The sequence below is a fragment of the Diceros bicornis genome, assembly GCF_020826845.1.
Source record: "Diceros bicornis minor isolate mBicDic1 chromosome 30 unlocalized genomic scaffold, mDicBic1.mat.cur SUPER_30_unloc_5, whole genome shotgun sequence".
In the NCBI taxonomy this organism is placed as follows: domain Eukaryota; kingdom Metazoa; phylum Chordata; class Mammalia; order Perissodactyla; family Rhinocerotidae; genus Diceros; species Diceros bicornis.
The window spans coordinates 1,528,304-1,536,301 of record NW_026690903.1 but is presented as its reverse complement, the minus strand read 5'-3'; positions in this window follow the sequence as shown (position 1 = coordinate 1,536,301).

Genomic DNA, 7,998 nt, shown 5'->3' with positions numbered 1-7,998 from the left:
TCCTTCTTCCGCCGGCAGAGGAGGTGAGGTGAGGAGAGCGCATCAGAATGGTCCAGTCAGCTGCCCAGTATGGGAGACTCCAGGAGAAGGAGATGCCAAAGCCACAGAGACCCAATGTCTCCTGTGTCTCCCTCTTCCTTTTGTCCACTTAATTTTCACCCTCAGTCCTTCTTTTCCTTTCCTTTTCCCTCTCTTGGCTCTCTCTCCCTCTCTTTACCCTACATGTTCTAGCTTAATTGAGGTATTACCGACATACAGTAAACTGCATACATTTAAAGTGAATAAATTTATACATTTTGATTATAACATATTGAACCATCACCTCAATCGAGAAAAGGAATGCCCATCCTCCCTAAATTTCCTCATGCTCATTTTAATTCCTCCTTCCCTGCTGTTTGCAAACACATTCTCATTCCCAGGTAACCAGTATATGTCTGGTATATGTCCTTATAGATTTTCGTGTATTTTCCAAGGATTTTTATAAATGGGATCATATACTATGTACTCATTTTTTACTGGCTTCTTTCACTCAGAATAATTATTTTGAGATTTATTCTTGTCATCGCATGTACTATGAATTCATTCCTATCCCCAATGCTTCCCTGGCAGCACTGTGCACACACCCGAGTGCTTCCCAGGTTGGAGTGAGAGCCAGTAGTACTGCTGCATCCCCCAAAGTAGGAATGCACCTTGGTGCAAATCTGGGAGGGGTTGGCGGGAGCCCTGGACCCTCAAGTGAATGCTTTCCTGGATGATTGGAAAGCCCACCATGCCACTGCAGTCCCAATGATTGGCCAATGTTCAGAACCCGTGAAGAAGTCCCACCCACCAAGCACAGAGGCTGGCATGAGCATGAGAAAAGGCAGCAGCAGATATATGCACACATGCAAATGCTTTCCCAGATGGCACAAATACCCATAGTAGTGCTGCAGTCTCACAACTGGGTAGGTGCCTCCGTGTGGCTGCAGCTCTGAGCTCAGTGTTAATGCTTTCCCAGCGGATGGGAACACCCACTTTACCAACGCAACTTTCAGCATATGGGGTGGGATCAGAAAGACAGCTCATGCTTCCCCCACAGCGGTAGCAGGTGGAATCTGTGACCTGATACAACCACAAATATGCAGGCTAAAGATTAGTTGATCAAAGACCATAAGAAACTACACTAACAATTCAGAGCAGAAGGAAATGACAAACCTCTAGAAACGAACCTTGAAGTCACAGAAATTTACAATCTAAATGACAGAGAATTCAAAATAACTGTCATTACAGAAACTCACCAAGTTACAAGAATGTTCAGACAGTTCGATGAACGCAGGAATAAAATTAATAAGGAAAAGGAATACTTCATCGAAGAAACTGAAACTATTAAAAAAAAGACAAGCAGAAATTCTGGATATGAAAAACATAATTATTGAGATAAAAAATAATCTAGAATCATTAAAAAACAGCTGATATTATGGATGAAAGAATTAGTGATTTAGAGGATTGAAATACAGAAATGCTTTCAGTGGATGAGGAGAGAGGACTCAGATTTTTAAAAAATGAAGGAATTCTTGGAGAAATATATGACTCAATTATAAAAGCAACCTAAGAATTATACGTATCACAGAAGAAGAAAAGAGGGAGAAAGGAGCAGAGAGCTTGTTAAAAGAAATAATAGCTGAGAACTTTCCAAACCTGGGGAAGAACTGGACTTACAAGTACATGAAACCAGCAGAAGGCCTAATAACATCAATGCTAAAAGACCTCCTCCAAGGCATATAATAGTAAAATTGACAAAAGCCAATGACAAAGAAAAAATATTAAAGGAAGCAAACAGAAGAAAATAACCTACAAAGGAACCCCTATCAAGCTTTCAGCTTATTTCTTGGCAGAAACTTTACAGGCAAGGAAAGAATGGAATGATATAATAGAGATATTGAAAGACAAAAACTTTCAGCCAAGAATACTCTATCCAGTGAAATGATCTTTATGATACAATGGAGAAATAAAAGTTTTCGCAGATAAACAAAGTCTGAGGGAGTTCATCGTCACTAGATGTCCCATACAAGCAATGATCAAGAACGCCATCATACCTGAAACAAATAGAAGACAAATGTCTACAAAGCTTTGAGCAAAGAGATAAATAGACAGACAAAATCAGAAAGCTACAGCTCTGTATCACAACAAGGTAGCAAATACTTAATTATAACTTAAAAAAAGAATGGAAGGAAAGCATAAAAAGTAACTATAAACACTTCAGCATAGTCACAAATGCACAACACAAAAATGAATAACTTGTGACAACAATAACTCAGAAGGAGAAGAGGAAAGGGATGGAACCTGCTTAGTCTAATGGAGATAAGAGGCTCTCAGAAGATGGACTATGTCATCTATGACATCTTCATACAAACCTCACAGTAACCAGCAAACAAAGAATCAGAGCAGAGCCATAGATAATAAAAAAAGAGAAAACTTTCACAGAAAACCCCCAAAATGAAATAGTAGTCCGAAACTGAAAGGAAGAGAAACAATGGAATTATAGATTAGGAGGGATTAAGCCCTCAGGTATCAATAATCACTCTAAATGTAAATCGATTGAATTCTCCAATCAACAGACACAGAGTGGTGGGGTGGATTAGAAAACAAGACCTAACAATACGCTGCCTCCAGGAAACACATCTCAGCACTAAAAACAAACAGGCTCAGAATGAATGGATGGGAGACAATACTCCAAGCAAATGGCAAATAAAACAAAGAAGGTGTTTCCATAGTTATATCAGACAAAGCAGACTTCAAGATAAAAAAGACTATGAGAGACAAAGAGGGGCAGTATATAATGATAAAGAGGACTTTCCACCAAGAGGACATAAGACTTATAAAGTTATATGCACCTAACGCAACACCACAAAAAAATATAAAGCAACTATCAATAGACCTAAAGGGAGAAATTAACAGCAACACAGAAATAGCAGGGGAGCTGAACATCCCACTTACATCCATGGATAGATCATGCATAGAAAGGCAACAAGTAAATAGTGGAATGAAATGAAACATATGATCTGATGAACTTGATATATATAGAGCATACCCTCCCAAAAAAGCGGAATACACATTCTTCTTAAGTGCACATGGAACCTTCTCAAAGATAGACCATATGTTGTGAAACAAGGCAAGCCTGAATAAATTTAAGATTGAAATCATATCAAGCTTCTTTTCTGACCACAATGCTATGACACTAGAAATCATCTACAAGACAAAAGATGGGGAAGTTACAAATATGTGGAGACTAAAGAACACACGACTGAAGAAACATTGGATCAATGAACAAATGAAAGGAGAAATCAAAAAATACCTGAAGACAAATGAAAATGAAAAGACCCAAAACAACTCTTATGGGATGCAGCAAAAGCAGTTCTAAGAAGGAAATTCATAACAATACAAGCGCATCTCAGCAAACAAGAAAAATACCAAATAATTACCTTAAACTACACCTAATAGAATCAGAAAATGAAGAACAAATGAAGCCCAAAGTCAGCAGAATGAGGGAAATAATAAAAATTAGAGCAGAAATAAATGAAATAGAGACTAAAAAAACTGTAGAAAGGATCAATGAAACAAAGAGCTGGTTCTTTGTGAAGATTGAAACAAAACTGACAGACCCTTAGCCAGACTCACTAAGAAAAAAAGAGAAGGCTCAACACATAAAATTAGAAATGAAAGAGGAGAAATTACAACAGATACCACAGAAATCCAAAGGAAGATAAAAGAATACACTGAACGACTTACATGCCACCAAATTGGATAACCTAAAAGAAATAGATAAATTATTAGATTCATACAACCTCCCAAAACTGATTCAAGGAGAAACAGAGAAAATGAACAGACAAATCACAAGTAAATAGATCGAAATGGTCATCAAAAACCTCCCAAAAACAAAAGTCCAGGACCAGATGTCTTCTCTGGAGAATTCTACACAATATTCAAAAAAGATTTAATACCTATGCCTCTGAAACTATTCCAAGCAGTTGAAGAAGATGGAAGACTTCCTAATTCATTCTATGAGGCCAACATCACCCTGACAGCAAAAGCAGGCAAGGACATCACAAAGAAGGAATATTACAGGCCGATATCGCTGATGAACACAGATGCAAAAATCCTCAACTAAATATCAGCAAATCGAACACAGCAGTATATTACAAGGATCATATACCATTATCAAGTGGAATTTATACCAGGGATGCAGGGAAGGTTCAACATCCGCAAATCAATCAATGTGCTACACCACAATAACAAAATGAGGAATAAAAATCACATGATCCTCTAGACAGATGCAGAGAAAGGATTTGACAAAACACAACATCCATTTATGATAAAAACTCTCAATAAAATGGGTATAGAAGGAAAATACCTCAACACAATAAAGGTCAAATATCACAAACCCACAGCCAACATCATACTTAATGGTGAAAAACTTAAAGCCATTCCTCTGAGAACAGGAAGAAGACAAAGGTACCCACTCTCGCCACTCCCATTCAACATAGTACTGGAGGTTTTGGCCAGAGCAATTAGGCTGGAAAAAGAAATAAAAGAAATCTAAACTGGAAAGGAAGAAATTAAACTCTTGCTGTTTGCAGATGACATGATTGTAAATATAGAAAACCCAAAACAATCCATCAGAAAACTATTAGAAATAATCAACCACTACAGCAAAGTTGCAGCGTACAAAATCAACTAACAAAAAGCAGTTGCATTTGTATACTCTAATAATGAACTAACAGAAAGAGAACTCAAGAGTACAATCGCATTTACAATTGCAACAAAATGAAAAAAGTGATTAGGGATAAATTTAACCAAAGAGGTTAAAGACCTATACAATGAAAACTGTAAGACATTATTGAAAGAAATCAATGATGACCTGAAGTAATGGGAAGATATTCCATGAACATGGATTGGAAGAATAAACACAGTTAAAATGTCCATATTACCTAAAGTAATCTACGGATTCAAAGCAATCCCAATCAGAATCCCAATGACATTCTTCATAGAAACAGAACACAGAATCCTAAATGATATATGGAATAACAAAAGACCTCAAATAGCCAAAGAAATCCTGAGAAGAAAGAACAAACCTGGAGGCATCACAATCCTAACTTGAAAATATATTACATAGCTACAGTAATGAAAATGGCATGGTACTGGCACAAAAGCAGACTCATAGATCAATGGAGCAGAACTGAAAGCCCAGAAAAAAAAACCACACATCTGTGGTCAGTTAATCTCTGACAAAGCAGCCAAGATCATACAATGGAGAAAGGTAAGTCTCTTCAATAAATGCTGTTGGGAAAACAGGACAGCCACATGCAAATGAATGAAAGTAGATCATTATCTTCCACCATACGCAAAAATTAACTCGAAATGGATAAAAGACTTGAATCTAACACTTGAAATCATAAAACTCCTAGAAGAAAATATACGCAGTACAGTCTTTGACATCAGTCTTTTCTGCACCCTTCCCAATACTATGTCTACTCAAGCAAGGGAAAGAAAAGAAAAAATATACAAATGGGACTACATGAGACTAAAAGTCTTCTGTAAGGCAAAGGAAATGATGAACAAAACGAAAAGACAGGGCCAGGCCCTTGGGTTAGTGGTTAAGTGCACGAGCTCCGCTACTGGCGGCCCAGGTTCGGATCCCAGATGCGCACAGATGCACCGCTTGTCCGGCCATGCTGAGGCCGCGTCCCACATACAACAACTAGAAGGATGTGCAACTATGACATACAACTATCAACTGGGACTTTGGGGAAAACAAAAAAGGAGGAAGATTAGCAATAGATGTTAGCTCAGAGCCGGTCTTCCTCAGAACAAAAGAGGAGGATTAGCACGGATGTTAGCTCAGGGCTGATCCTCCTCAAAAAAATTAAAAAACGAAAAGACAACCCACGAACTGGGAGAAAATGTTTGCACATCATATATCTGACAAGGGGTTAATTTCCAAAATATATAAACAACTCATACACCCGACAACAACAAAAAAGATAATCCAATCTAAAAATGGGCAGAGGATATGAACAGACATTTTTCCAAAGAAGGTATACAGAAGCCCAACAGGCACATGAAAAGATGTATAACATCACTAATTATTAGGGATATTCAAATCAAAACTACAATGAGTGATAACCTTACACCTGTCAGAATGGCTATATCTCCCAAGACAAAAAATAACAAATGTTGGAGATGATAAGGAGAAAAGAGCACCCTCACACACTGCTGGTGGGAATGCACACAGTTGCAGCCACCGGGGAAAACAGTATGGAGATTTCTCAAAAATTAAAAATAGAAATACCATAACTTCCAGCTATCCCACTACTGGGTATTTATCCAAAAAAATTGAAATCAACAATTCAAAGAGATTTACGCACCCCTGTGTTCACTGTGGCATTATTCACAATAGCCAAGACATGGAAGCACCCCAAGTGCCCTGCTACAGATGAATGGATAAAGAAGATGTGGTATGTAGTATATATAATGGAATACTACTCAGCCAGGAAAAAAAAGACAAGATCGTCCTGTTTGCAACAACCTGGATGGACCTTGAGGATATGATGTTAAATGAAATAAGCCAGACAAAGGTATATGCATGATTTCACTCATATGTAGAAGATAAACATACACAGGGATAAAGAGAACAGATTAGTGCTTACCAGAGGGGAAGGGGGCTGGGGGTTTAGTGAAAGAGTTAAAGGGGCACATGTGCATGGTATGGATAAAAGTCAGACTACTTGTGGTAAGCACGATGCAGTCTATACAGAAATTCACAGATAATAATGAACACCCGAAATTACACAATGTTAAAACCCTTTATAATTTCAATAAAATAATTAAAAAAGAAAAAAATAATTCATTATTTTTTATGGCTGAATAGTATTCCACTGTGGGGATATACCACACTTTGTGTATCCTTTCACCAGTAGATGGACATTTGAGTTGTTTTCCGTTTTTGTCTACTATAACTAGGTTGTTATCAACATGTGTGTACAAGTCTGTGTATATAAATATGTGTTTATTTCCCTTAGATGAATTCCTAGGAGAGGAATGGCTGGTTAGACATATGTAATTAGTAAAGACGCATCCAAGCTATTTTTCACCAGTACTGATGAGAGTTTCAGTGACTTGACATCTTCAACAACATTTGCTATAGTCAGTTTTTTTAATTTTAGCCATTCTCAAGTGTGGTGGAATCTTATGGTGACTGTCACTTACATTTCCCCAATGACTCATGTTGTGAAGGAGTAGGCAAGCCACACACAGACTGGGAGAAAACATCTGCAAATCATATCCCTAGAAAAGGATGTGTATTTATAATATATAAAGACCTCTTACAACCTAATAGTAAGAAGACAATCAACACGTCATGGCTTGCCAGGAGACAGCACATCAGGTTTGTGATGAGCACCAGGGGGCCCGCCAAGCAGATGAGGATGAAGGCCCAGAAGGGGGGGTCTGGGGAGACAAGTGGTGTGGTGAGCCATGTCCTGTCATCACCCCAGGGCTCCTGGTGACCCCACTGTGCCTCAACTCTCCTTGACAAGGGTTGGCCAACATTCTTCATCATCCAAGACACTGTGCACATGGTTCTCTTTGATGAGACACAGCATCAAGATACTCATCCCCTACCATGGGCTAGGACTTCCTGCAGGTTTAAAAGGTTTCTCAGTCAAGGTGTCATCTCTATTGGGAAAATATTCTGGAAGTGAATGAAATGGAGAATGCATGTGAGTGTGTTTCATTCTTTTTAATAAAACTTTTTAGACACAGAAAAATAAAAGGAACAGTTTCATAAACATCCACCATCTAGATTTAACAACGTATATTCCATCCAATTAAAACAATATTTCATCAATGTATAAATTATTAACACTTGCCACACTTGATTCATCCCATGTTTTCAATGAAATATTAAAGTCAAGTAGACATCATGATGTTTCAAACAATTTTAGTTTCCATCTCTAAAAA